At 40.5% G+C, this 13,707-nt stretch overlaps 1 long non-coding RNA gene across 1 annotated transcript; it reads right to left on the bottom strand.

The window, feature by feature from the left end:
• Positions 1–2,354: 2,354 nt before the first annotated feature.
• On the bottom strand, positions 2,355–13,032 carry LOC137096698 (uncharacterized). Its single transcript, XR_010909622.1, has 2 exons — positions 10,529–13,032; positions 2,355–6,286 (listed from the first exon to the last, which is right to left on the bottom strand). It is a non-coding gene; the product is annotated as an uncharacterized lncRNA (long non-coding RNA).
• Between the last annotated feature and the right edge of the window lie 675 nt (positions 13,033–13,707).

The raw sequence follows: 13,707 nt of genomic DNA, 5'->3' as shown, positions 1-13,707 counted from the left end.
GAATCCAGCTCTAGGATTCTATGAAAATACCCAATGTGTTTCAATGATTTTAAGCCGAGTTGAAGCATTGGAGTGACAGGTGTCACTATCTCAGCCATTTTATTTTGGATTTTCAAATATTTCAGGTTTTGGAGTCAAGGAGGTATTTGCTTTGCAGTTTAAATTTGTGTTGTCAAAGGCTTTCCTGGCCGGAATGACTGGGTGGCTGTGAATTTTCCAGGCTGTATGGCCATGTTCCAGAAGCACTCTCTCTTGACGTTTCGCCCACATCTATGGCAGGCATCCTCAGAGGTTGTGGCCGGGGTGGTCCATGCCTTAGTCATCTCCAGATTGGATTACTGTAATGCACTCTACGTGGGGCTGCCCTTGAAGACGGCTTGGAATTTTCAATTGGTACAACGGGCGGCAGCCGGGTTACTAACTGGAGCGACTTACAGGGAGCGGTCAACGCCCCTGTTTAAGGAGCTCCATTAGTTGCCATTCATTTTCCGGTCCCAATTCAAGGTGCAGGTTCTTACCTACAAAGCCCTGAACAGTTTGGGACCCGCCTACTTGCGTGACCACATTTCTGTGTACAAACCCACACGATCTCTTCAAGGCCCTGCTCTCGCTCCTGCCCCCTTCGCAGGCGCAATTGGTGGGGACAAAGGAGAAGGCCTTCTTGGTGGTGGCCCCCCGACTCTGGAACTCACTTCCCAATGATATCAGGCAAACCAAACTTGGCACACAGTTCTCCCATGACCAACAGAAAACACTAGAAGGGTTTGGTGGGCATTGACCTTTAGTTTGGGAGTTGTAGTTCACCTACATCCAGAGATCACTGTGCACTCAAACAATGATGAATCTGAACCAAACTCTACACAAATACTCCAGCTTTTAACATTTGTTTGCTCTGTTGTTGATATGATGATTTCACAGCAGCCCCCAAATATTTCAAGAGTCAAAGCTATTCCTTGCCATAAAGCAAAATAGGGACAATTAGTGTTGTCAAAGGCAGAGAAGTATTCTTCAGCACCCCAAACATTAATTGAAACCTTCTCAATGGTTTTCCCTTTGTCTGGCGCTCTCTGCAGGAAAGCCACTAGAGATAGGATTATCTTGTCATCTTATAGAGGTGATGTGGCATTTCTCTGACTTACGTCTTTCCACACCCAATGTATGTACTCTGTAAAATCTGTGGGGAGATGATGAAACCTACAAGTGCAGACATGTCCACACAAAGTATCTTCCCTTGCTGTTGTTTTGCTTTTCCTTTTACAGGCAATATCATTTCAGTTTCTGGCACATATGATTCACCTAAGTTCATCAGGGTAACTCAGAAGTGAAATTTGCGCATCATCAGACATGAATTAAGGGCAATCTCACAAAATTAATTTGTGCTTAAATCAATCTGTAAATGCAAATGAAACAGCTAGTTGAATAAAAAGCAATTCCTCTTGAGATCCAGGATGTTTCTGTCCTATGGCTTCACAAAAGCCAGGAAATTGCATTTTATTTTCTTTTGCATGATTTTTTAAACATCTTATGCTCAGTGAAGAAGATAGCGGAGCTCCAAAAGCTTACATTATGCATTTTGGTGAGCCAATATAGATACAGTAAAGGTTGAGCAACAAAGATCCGCCTAGTCAAAGCCATGGTATTCCCTGTAGTAACCTACGGATGTGAGAGCTGGACCTTAGGGAAGGCTGAGCGAAGGAAGATAGATGCTTTTGAACTGTAGTGTTGGAGGAAAGTTCTGAGAGTGCCTTGGACTGTGAGAAGATCCAACCAGTCCATCCTTCAGGAAATAAAGCCTGGCTGCTCACTGGAGGGAAGGATACTAGAGACAAAGTTGAAGTCCTTTGGCCACATCATGAGGAGCCAGCAAAGCCTAGAGAAGACAATCATGCTGGGGAAAGTGGAAGGTAAAAGGAAGAGGGGCCGACCAAGGGCAAGATGGATGGATGGCAATAGACCTCACTACTGTAATTGATGTGGGCAAAACATCAGGAGAGAATGCTTCTGGAACATGTCCATGTTGTTGTTGTTCATTCGTTCAGTCGTCTCCGACTCTTCGTGACCTCATGGACCAGCCCACGCCAGAGCTCCCTGTCGGCCGTCACCACCCCCAGCTCCTTCAAGGTCAGTCCAGTCACTTCAAGGATGCCATCCATCCATCTTGCCCTTGGTCGTCCCCTCTTCCTTTTACCTTCCAATTTCCCCAGCATAATTGTCTTCTCTAGGCTTTGCTGGAACATGTCCATACAGTCTGGAAAACTCACAACAACCCGAAAATTGTGTCATTCATGGATAATGAAAGCTTCCATTCTTACCATAAATGTTTAAGAAAATGAGATTACAAAAGAGAGAACAGCTTTATTTGCTTCATTTCACTTATTTTATTGGCATCATATCAGAAATATGATTACAAATATAAACAAATTTTCCTTCTTTTGGGCATTGAGGAACAAAATGCCTGCAAGTATAAAATTCCCTGAGTTACTGACATTGTAACAGCATTCAGGCTCATCTGATCCAGATAACTAGCACACCCTTTGTCTCACTTGATTCTCTTTTTAGAATGTGCTTCTCCATACAAAAACATTGATATGAGGGGGAAAGGGACTTTGGAGCAGTTTTCTGCAGTACCTTTCCAGGATATAATTTGTACCTTGAGCAGAAAGTAGATTGGAATTGTTACCACCATCATTTCTGCTGAGCTTGGATAAATTATTTCTGGAATACAAATGCCAGGCTCCCTGGCCAGCATGGTCACAAACAATGAATATGAAAGACAATTTGGCATGTAGATGAAACAATAATGTGATGGTTAAGTTGACATTGAAGTTTCTGCTAAACCAATACAATAACAGGCTTCTAGAGCAAGATGTCAAGGATTTGCCCATCTCTTTTTAACCTCTGTTGCACTGCCTTTAAAGACATACAGTAGATTCTCAGTTAACTGGAACTCAAGCAGCTAGAACTCTCAAGCAACTGGCAAAAATTGTATAAATAATATTTCTAGTATGGATTATTGCAATGCCTTTGAAGACGGTCCGAAAGCTTCAATTAGTGCAAAGATCTGCAGCCAGACTGCTTACAGGATTGGGTTGTAGGGAACATATGGCCCTGCTATTAAAGCAGTTCCATTGACTACCAATCTGTTTCCGGGACCAATTCAAAGTGCATGTTATTACCTACAAAGCCCTATACAGCTTGAGTCCTGCCTATTTATGTGACCACATCTCTCGCTATGAACCTGCGTGAACCTTAAGATCAGCTGGGGAGACCTATTCTCGATCCCACCTCCCTCACAAGCAAGATTGGTGGGGACGAAGGACAGGGCCTTCTCGGTAGTAGCCCCCCGACTCTGGAATGCTCTCCCTAAGGAAATAAGACAAGCACCTACTTTGTTAACATTCAGTAAAGAGTTAAAATTCTGGCTATTTAAGCAAGCTTTTGAAAATGGCTAGAGTATTACTTAATTATTGGACAGGACTTAAATAACTATGACAATTGGAAAACTGGAACGATGTATATATTTAAACTGTTTTTAGAGGGCAAATAGCTTTAAACTGTTTTTATTATGTTATGTAATGAAATTTGTTTACTATTTATTGTTTATATTATTTTCTGTATCTGTGAATTGTTGTAAGTTGCCCCGAGTCCTTCGGGGGGAGGAGGTGGGGTATAAAGTTTATTATTATTAATAATAATAATAATGAAAATAAAATTATTTTTAGGAGAAAACTAAAAGTTCAGTTTGTCTTTATTTGCTTTTAATTACTGTATTTCAATATTAATATCAAGTCAATATCAATATTTCAATATTAATATCAGATTTTGGCACAGAATGGCATATACTGTTTGAAATAGTAACTCTCAAGCAACTGGAAAGACATCCATCTGGCATCTACCAGTTCCTGTAGGTTCTGTTTAACTGAGAGTCTACTGTTACTACACTTTTCCTTTTCAGCCTCATTCTGTAAGTGAAAAATGTTGCATTCCCACATTCCCTATCTGCAGCTAGAAAAGTTCTTCAATTAATGCAAACTGATTATGTGAATCTACCTGATTCCTCTCTGATTATGTGAACCTACCTGAGCTCCCTCTGTCAGCTCCAGCTCCTCATGCGGGGACATGAGAGAAGCCTCCCACAAGGATGGTAAAACATCAAAAACATCAGTGTCCCCTGGACAACATCCTTGCAGACAGCCATTTCTCTCACACCAGAAGTGACTTGCAGTTTCTCAAGTCGCACCTGACATGACCAGAACCTACCTGATTTGAACCATAGATTGGAAAATTATTTTGAATGACAGCTCGCAGAATCCCATATGTATCCTTCTAGTTGGGGAATTCTGGGAGTTTCAGTACCCAAAATATTTCCAAGCTCTCATTTGCAAGTATGATCTCCATACGCATAGGACCAGTACCCACAGTTTCATCTACCCACATCAAACAAAATAGATCCTGCCTATTTATTGTCTAGCTTCTCCAAGCAATTCTATAGTATGCTTCTGTCAGAAGTTACCATAGAATCATCTTTAGAAGCTGCAGGAAATTCACAGAGAAATGTAATCCCTGTGGATAAGGGGGTTGTACTGTACCTTCTGAACACAGCGTGTTTTTAAAAACTCCGAAATCCTTGATTAATCATTGAATCATACAATTCACGAACATAAACAAAAAATAAATTATAGCAGACTCCTAACCATGTCAGATGTAAACCCCACTTATATTAGTGAAGTTTACAATCAGTTACATTTTCCGTTCTTATCCATCATAAATAAATCTGATGCAGCAATCATGTCTTGTCATTTTTCCCTATGACAGCACTGGAAAACTACACAAATGCCTGTAAACACACCCAAACCCCCAGCTAAAGACGGTGTTTGCGTCATTTCTTCTCAGCTTGACCCTCCTGGCTCTTCTTCCTGAATGAAAGAAATTCTTTATATCCCCCAAAGCTGTTTGTTTTGATGACATCTGTGCCGTTCTTGTCTCCTGGGAATTATCGGAGAAGTCATACACAGAGGTGTCTTTGTGCTCTTTGCAATGTAAGGACTTCCATGAACAAACACATAGTTAAACTTGAAAGTCAGTTCTGATATTAAAGTGATATGGATAAAATGCAAAGGGATACATGCAATTGCTAGTTCCAACTGGAGCAAACCTATTAGTTCAATAGACTTTACATAACTGTTGCTTTACTATTCAGCGATGGATTCAATAGGATTATTCCGTGAGGATGAGTAATTCAATTTAAGTAAAGGGCCCGGGCGGGGGGATGTGAACAACCTTTTTGCGCTCTCAAACATGTTTTTATATGCCTGATAATGTTGGAAGCTCAAAGACAGTCTATGCACATTGAATCACTTATGAAGCTACCTTTGGGGTCTCAGTCAAAGGTCGTTTGCATCACCTACTTCTTTATCCTTTTTTTTAAAAAAAATTGAAGATAACAGGGATTGCCCACTGTTTTTAATTATGTGTTGTTTTATTGATAATGTTGTGTATTTTATTGTCTATGTTTTTTAATTACTTGTATTGTTGTTATTATTGCTTGTATTGTTGTGTTTGGGCTCGGCCTCATGTAAGCCGCACCGAGTCCCTTGGGAGATGGTAGCGGGGTACAAATAAAGTGTTATTATTATTATTATTATTATTATTATTATTATTATTATGCCTCTAGTGTTATGATATGATTAGTACTTATAAATAATTGTATGTAACCACTCTTTTCTTATTTAGCCTCATTCGTTATGTGACAAATCTGGAATCGCTACATTCCCCACCGGAAAACTTTCGCAAAGAATGCAGAACAACTATATGAGCTTGATTGATTTGCACCACAGCCGGGGAAAAAATTGACTTCTTTGCACTATAATTCCCAGGGAGCCATGGTGATGCAATGGGTGAAACTCTTGTGCCGGCTAACTGCTGACTTGAAGGTCGGCAGTTCGAATCTGCAAGATGAGGTGAGCTCCCATCAGTCAGCCCCAGCTTCCCATGTGGGGACAGGAGAGAAGCCTTCAACAGGATGGTTGAAATGAAAAAGCATTCACGAAAGAAAAGAAAAAACAGGATGGTAACACATCTGGGCGTCTCCTGGGCAACATCCTTGCAAACAGCCAATTCTCTCACACCAGAAGCGACTTGCAGTATATTCTCCATTCACTTCTGACATGATTAAAAAAACCTATAATTCCCAGAATCCCTTTTTTATTTATTTATTTATTTGCAAAGCCACTGGATATTCAGGCTGGGAAGTTTCAGTACCCAAGCTGTCATTTACAATTATGACCTCTCTTCCTTTTTTTTTTTTTAGGGAGCAGGGATCTATCTTTCTTCCTCTTGCTGTTTGGGTTTTTGTCTAGGTTTTGATCTAAGATGCCATTAAAATCGCCTAATACTATTAAGCTATCATATTCTGATTCTAATAGTTTTTCCCTCAGGGAATCTAGAAATTTTGTTTTGGGGCCATTTGGCGCATAGATGTTGCAAATTAATACCGTCATACTGTCCAGTTTCACCTTTACTGCGACATATCTGCCCTCCTGGTCCCTGAAGCAAAGCTCGGATGGTATGTCCTCCTTAACATAAATAACTAACTAGATCCCTGCTCCCTAAAAAATTCATTTCGTTCAAGGAAGAGTTTGATCTCCAGGACGTCTGGAGACACTGCCACCCAGATAAAAAAGAATTCACGTATTTCTCATCTCGCCACAGACTATGGACAAGGATAGACATGATCTGGGCCTCCAATTCGATCATATCTAAGGTAGAAAAGATACAAACGAACGCAAGAGAACTATCAGACCATTGCCCCCTAGAAATGGGTATAAACAAAAGAACAAAAGCCAGAAGGTGGACACTGAACGATAACCTCCTCAAAACAGAACAGGACATCAAGAAAAATAAGGAACTAGTAAGGGATTTCTTTCAACAAAATACCACTCCCGATATCTCTCCGCTAGTAGTGTGGGACACACTTAAAGCGGTAATGAGGGGGCTCTTAATACAGCAAAATGCGATTAAAAATAAAAATAAAAATGCTGAGATAAAACAACTAGAAAAAAGAACCCTAGAACAAGAACAGGAACTAAAAAGAAATCCGGAAAACATAAAAACAGAAAAGCATCTGAAATGGCTGAAAAAAAGGAAACACCACCTCGAGATTGAATCCCTGGAAAAAAAATACAAATACATTAAACAACTCGAATTCGAACATGCCAATAAGCCCGGGAAATGGATGGCAAGGAAAGTACGGAAAAAAAAAGAAGCACAACAGATAACGAAAATAAAGAAAGGGGAACACTACCTAACAAAAGAGGAAGATATAATCGAAGACTTTCAAGACTACTACACAAACTTGTACAACAAAGATCAAACCAAGGAAATAGAAATTACAAGCTACCTATCAAAGTTAAAGCTGGGAAAAATCACAGAAACACAGAGAGAGGACCTAAATAAAGAAATTTCAGTTAAGGAAATCACAGAGGCGATTGCGAGCATGCCAACCAACAAAGCCCCAGGCCCCGACGGCTTTACGGCCTGTTTCTATAAGACGCTGAAGGAGGAGTTAGCTCCCCATCTTCAAAAAGTACTCAACCTGGCTTTAAGTACGGGACAGATCCCAGAATCCTGGAAAGAGACAGAGATCGTACTAATTAGGAAAGGTAACACCGAGCAGTCAGATAAAAGGAATTATAGACCGATTTCCTTGCTGAACTCAGATTATAAAATCTTCGCGTCAATTCTCGCAAAAAGATTAAAGGCATTTTTAACGAACTGGATAGGAGAGGAGCAAGCCGGATTCCTTCCTGGTAGAAGCACGAAGGACAACCTAAGAACTATAATTAACACTATAGAATACTACGATCACAACATCCAGCAGAGGCTAGCCCTTCTCTCCCTAGATGCCGAAAAAGCTTTCGACAATTTAAGCTGGAAATTCATGAAGCTACTCTTAGCAGAAATCGACATTGGATCCGCTTTCAGAAATGCCATCGATGCCATTTATTCAAAACAAGAGGCGAAATTACGGATAAATGGCCAATTGTCGAAAGTTATAAAGATCACAAAGGGCACCAGACAGGGATGCCCCCTATCCCCGCTCCTTTTCATTATGGCCCTAGAGACTCTACTAAAAGCAGTTAAAGAAGACAAGAACATCAAAGGCATGAAAATCGCCAAACAGGAATATAAGATCAGGGCCTATGCAGACGACGTCATTTGTATTATCGACGATCCCATCAAAAACATACGGAGCTGGCTGGAGAAATTAGAAGAATACGGCACGGTATCGGGCTTCAAAATCAACAAGAACAAAACCACTCTCTTAACAAAAAATATAACAGCTGACATGAAAGAAGAACTGAAGAAACGATCTGGCCTCACAATCAATAACAAAATAAAGTATTTAGGGATCTGGATCACGACCAAAAATTCCCAGCTACTCAAAAATAATTACGAGACAACATGGAAAAAGGTGAAAGCAGATTTGATTAAATGGAAATCACTGAACCTCTCACTGTTAGGGAGGATAGGACTAATCAAAATGAACATTCTACCAAAGATCCTATATCTGTTGCAGAACCTGCCAATAATCAGAAACAACAAAATTTTCGACCAATGGAATAAAGACCTAGCCAAGTTCATCTGGAACGGGAAGAAACCCAGGGTTAAACATCGTATCATGATTGATAAGAAAGAAAGAGGAGGCTTCGGCCTCCCCAATCTAAAAACATACTTCGAGGCATGCGCATTGGTCTGGATAAAGGACTGGATCACTCTGGAGAAAGAAAACACCTTAACTCTAGAAGGATTCAATCTTAGAGCGGGGTGGCACGCGTACCTTTGGTACGACAGAGCCAAAATTGAGGCCAATTTCGGAAATCACTTCATAAGATCCACTCTCTTGAAAGTTTGGTCCAAATACAAAAAATACTTTTACGAAAAAACCCCCCTTTGGCTCTCGCCACTAGAGGCAAAGCAAAGACGCCTATTAGGTTGGCAGCAATGGCCAACCTATAGAGACCTACTTAATAAAAGCATAACAGATAATACATGGATTCTAAAACCACAAGAAGAACTTGTTCAATCTTTTAAAAACCTGACCTGGTTGCAATACTACCAACTCCGTGAAATATTTAAACTCGACGAGAAGTTAGGCTTCCAAGAAAAAACTACATCCTGGGAAAGCATCCTGAAATCTGGAAAAAAAGTCATCACAAAACTATACAATCAACTGCTACTCTGGGAAACAGAAACCGAGGAGATCAAGAACTGCATGACCCTTTGGGCTAGAAACATCGGACGCCCAATCAAGCTACACGAATGGCAGTTGATTTGGCGAAAAAAACTAAAATACACCTACGCCTCCTCGCTTAAAGAAAATTGGCTAAAAACTTTCCATCGTTGGTACTTAACACCCTACAAACTGAGCAAAATGTACCCGAACTACTCAAACACGTGTTGGAAATGTAAGGCCCACCCCGGCACTTACTTCCACATGTGGTGGACTTGTCCAAAAATCCAAAAATACTGGACAGAACTCCAAGCAGAAGCTCAGAAAATACTGAAAAAACGTTTCCCCAGAAAACCAGAATACTTTCTATTAGGGCTGACGGACGAAGACTTCCAGCTGGACAATAATGAAGACATCCTATGGACATACATCTCCACCGCCGGAAGAATAACCTTGGCAAGACACTGGAAAGATGAAAACATTCCAAATATCGAAGAATGGATAGATAAAATCTCGGAAGTGAGGGATATGGATAAATTGACGTTCCTCTTGAGATCTAGCTCTGGAGGCCCAGTCAGAATGACAGACTGGTCACCATTCGATGAATATGAAAAACAGAATGATAAATGACGGGAGGAAACAAAAGAAGAGACACAGAAGAAGGGATCTTAAGACAGCAAGGTGTAAAACAATGTAGGAATCCTACACTGGAACTTACTCGGTAGAGAACCCGAGAAACCGAGAATACTCTGTACGGATTACAAACGGAAGTCGTTTTTTTATTAAATCCCCCCCCCTCCCCTATACCCACCCATTGAAGGGCAGGAGAAGGGTCGAAGCTCCCTAAAAGATAAATCCACTTACTGCCTCCCGGCCCACACCTCACAGACGACCAGGGCCGTTAACAAGGCCAAGACCACAAGACAGATACCTCTACTCAGACCTAATTGCCGGATTCTATGGGGCACATACAAAGAAACAACATAGGATTTACCTATATGCATCCACAACACAAGAAAGCTAATAAAAACAATAACATCCGAGGAGCCCCCTCCCTCAACCTGACCCATCTGACCTATAGATATTTATCATAGAGACCACCCTTCTTTCCCCTCTTACCCTCCCCTCCCCCCCCTCCTCCCCCCCTCTTTTTTCCTTTCCCAAGCATATCCGGATGTTTTATTCACTGTATTTTGTACTTTACAATTTGCTATTGTTAAAATGAAAACTAATAAAGACTATTTATAAAAAAAAAAACAATGACACGCAAAAAAAAAAAAAAAAAACCATTATGACCTCCATATCCATGGGTTCAGTATCTGAGGTTTCACTATCCAAGGAAATAGATCCTTTCTAGGAAATTGCTAAATTCTCCAGGCAATTCTATGGGCCCTTCCAGACAAGGCCTCTATCCCAGGATCTGATGCCAGGTGTTCTGTTTATCCCTAGACCTTTACACAGTCAAATTAAGTCAAATTAAGAGTAGTTACTGATGAAATTCTTGTAGAACAATAGAGGCTGCTTGAAATAGGTAACATTCAGAACACCTTGGCCTTCTCCTCTCTACCATCAAATTTTAGCAAAGGCGAAAGCTTCTCCTACAAGGAGAACTTTAGAACACAACTTGGAAAGGCAATGCAGGTTGGGAGATTCTGGAAGATGTAGCTTGAAAAAGAAATCAGTTTGGAAGCTTTGATTATGATACATTTAAAAAGATCTGTTAAGCAGGGAATATATAAATATGCATGCGCCTTTTAATATTCAATCCTTTCAAAAGAAGGGATTTGTGTGACTGATGATTCAGATTTGATTCATTGACATACAGATGGAAAACTCGTGTCTCTGGAGGTAGGCAGTTTCTGTATCAGTGGAGAGGTGAATTTGCTCTGTGTTTTAGTTCAACTATAAATGAACTATCCAAAATACTGGACTTAGTTGAGAGATAGGGCTAAGAACCAAGTCTGAACTAAAACAGAGAGTGGATTGTATTGTCCAAGGCTTTCATGGCCAGAATCACTAGGTTGTTGTAGGTTTTCAGGGCTGTATGGTCATGTTCTAGAAGCATTATCTCCTGACCTCACAAGCTCTGGGGATGCCTGCCATAGATGCAGGCAAAACATCAGGAGAGAATGCTTCTAGAACATTGCCATACAGCCCAAAAAACCTACAACAACCCAGAGAGTGGATTCAATGTAGTCCTATATATAGATGTCACAAATGGCTATTTCTCTTTCTTCTGCCACTCAAAGGGCGCATCTATGCTGTAGAATTAACAGTTTGAAACTACCATGGCTCCATGATATGAAATCCTAGGATATGTAGTTTTAAATTGTTTTTTTTTTTTTTGCCTTCTTTGCTGGTACTTCACCAAACTCCAGCTCCCAGGATTCCCTCGCATGGAGGTATGGTGTCAACTTGTATGTTAATACAGTGTGTCCACCTGTATCAATTCTACAGTATAGATGTACTCCAAGGACCCTTCCACACAACCATATATCTCAGAATATCAAGGCAGAAAATCCCACAATATCCGCTTTGAGCTGGGTTATTTGAGTCCACACTGCCATATATTCCAGTGGGATTTCCTGGCTTGATATCTGAGTTATATGGCTATGTGGAAGGGCTCTAAGAGTCTCCTGGGAAAACACATACACTCAAACACACCTGTGACTACAATGTAGATAGCGATCACTTATGGTGAGATTGGGCCCTTCCACACAGCCGTATATCCCAAGATCAAGTCAGAAAATCCCACATTATCTGAATGTGGACTCAGATAACCCAATTCAAAGTTATTGTGGGATTTTCTGCCTTGTTATTCTGGGATATATTGTTGTAGAAGGGCCCTTCAACCCCTTCCACAGAGCTGAATAAAATCCCCCATTAGCTGCTTGGAACTGGAATATATGGCAGTGTGGACTCAGATAACCCAGTTCAAAGTTATTGTAGGATTTTCTGCCTTGATATTCTGGGTTATATGGCTGTGTGGAGAAGCCTCTGGACTATTGATACAGCTCAGAATTCCTAGGACACATCTTGCAAATCATTTCTTGATCATAATCTTTGGGTTCAACACAGGCAAGCAATCTAAAGAGCTCTTATCAAAGCAAATATTACATTCATAACAAGAGATCTATAAATCTTTTGCATAGGGCATTGAATCTGATTTTTTTTGTCATATCAGGATTGACTTGAGAAACTGCAAGTCGCTTCTGGTGTGAGAGAATTGGCCATCTGCAAGGACGTTGCCCAGGGGACGCCCAGATGTTTGGATGTTTTACCACCCTTGTGGGAAGCTTCTCTCATGTCCCCACATTGAATCTGAATAAGATCTATGGAAACCATCACTGAAGAGAGATGGATTATATACAGAATACTGGTTCTGAAGAAGCATGAAACCTGGCAGTGTTCAGCAATGGAACTTTATTCTGCTGCTCTGAAAATTCCCTCTCTAAATAACATGACAAGGTGAATCATAGCTCTGGGTTAAAACAAACATTTTTCAGGCTCACTGCTTGGCTTGTATAGTTATGACTGGGAAAGATGCCTTTCTGAAACCCTGCTGAGTTGCAGACACCAATAGTTTGAACAACATTGAATTGGATCTAGAGTGATTGGAGACCCTAATTTGTGCATCGCACTTGCCTATGTAAGATCTACACTTTATTATTATTATTATTATTATTATTATTATTATTATTATTATTATTGTGTTGTCAAAGGCTTTCATGGCTAGAATCACCGGGTTGCTGTGAGCTTTCTGTGCTGTATGGCCATGTTCCAGAAGCATTCTCTCCTGACGTTTCACCCACATCTATGGCAGGTATCTTCAGAGGTTGTGAGGTCTGTTGGAAACTAGGCAAGTGTGGTTTATACATCTGTGGAATTTGCAGGGCGGGAGAAATAACTCTTGTCTGTTTGAGGCCACCTTGATTGGCATTGCAGTTTCAAAGCCTGGCCACTTCCTGCCTGGGGGAATCCTTTGTTGGGAGGTGTTACCTGGCCTTGATTGTTTCCTGTCTGGAATTCCCATTTTTTAAAGTGTTGCTCTTTATTTACTGTCCTGATTTTAGATTTTTAAAAATATTGATAGCCAGATTTTGTTCATTTTCATGGTTTCCTCCTTTATGTTGAAATTGTCCAACCTGGGTTCTCTCTGTTTTTTCCCCCCACCCTGGATGTTCCAGATATATAAACCTCACTTGCCTAGTTTCCAACAGACCTCACAACCTCTGAAGATGCTTGCCATAGATGTGGGCGAAACATCAGAGAGAATGCTTCTGGAACATGGTCAGACAGCCTGGAAAACTCACAGAAACCCATTATTATTATTATTATTATTATTATTATTATTATTATTATTAAATTGCTCTTGCTACATGATAGCCTGAAAAATAGCAGTACCGGGGAAATTATTTCGTTATGTTAAATAATAGGGCTAAAATATTTCCTGGTGACAGGTGTCCAGAGGAGGA

This window comes from Anolis sagrei, chromosome 3 (genome assembly GCF_037176765.1).
Source record: "Anolis sagrei isolate rAnoSag1 chromosome 3, rAnoSag1.mat, whole genome shotgun sequence".
Lineage (NCBI taxonomy): Eukaryota > Metazoa > Chordata > Lepidosauria > Squamata > Dactyloidae > Anolis > Anolis sagrei.
This window is presented reverse-complemented; position numbering and strand designations above follow the sequence as displayed.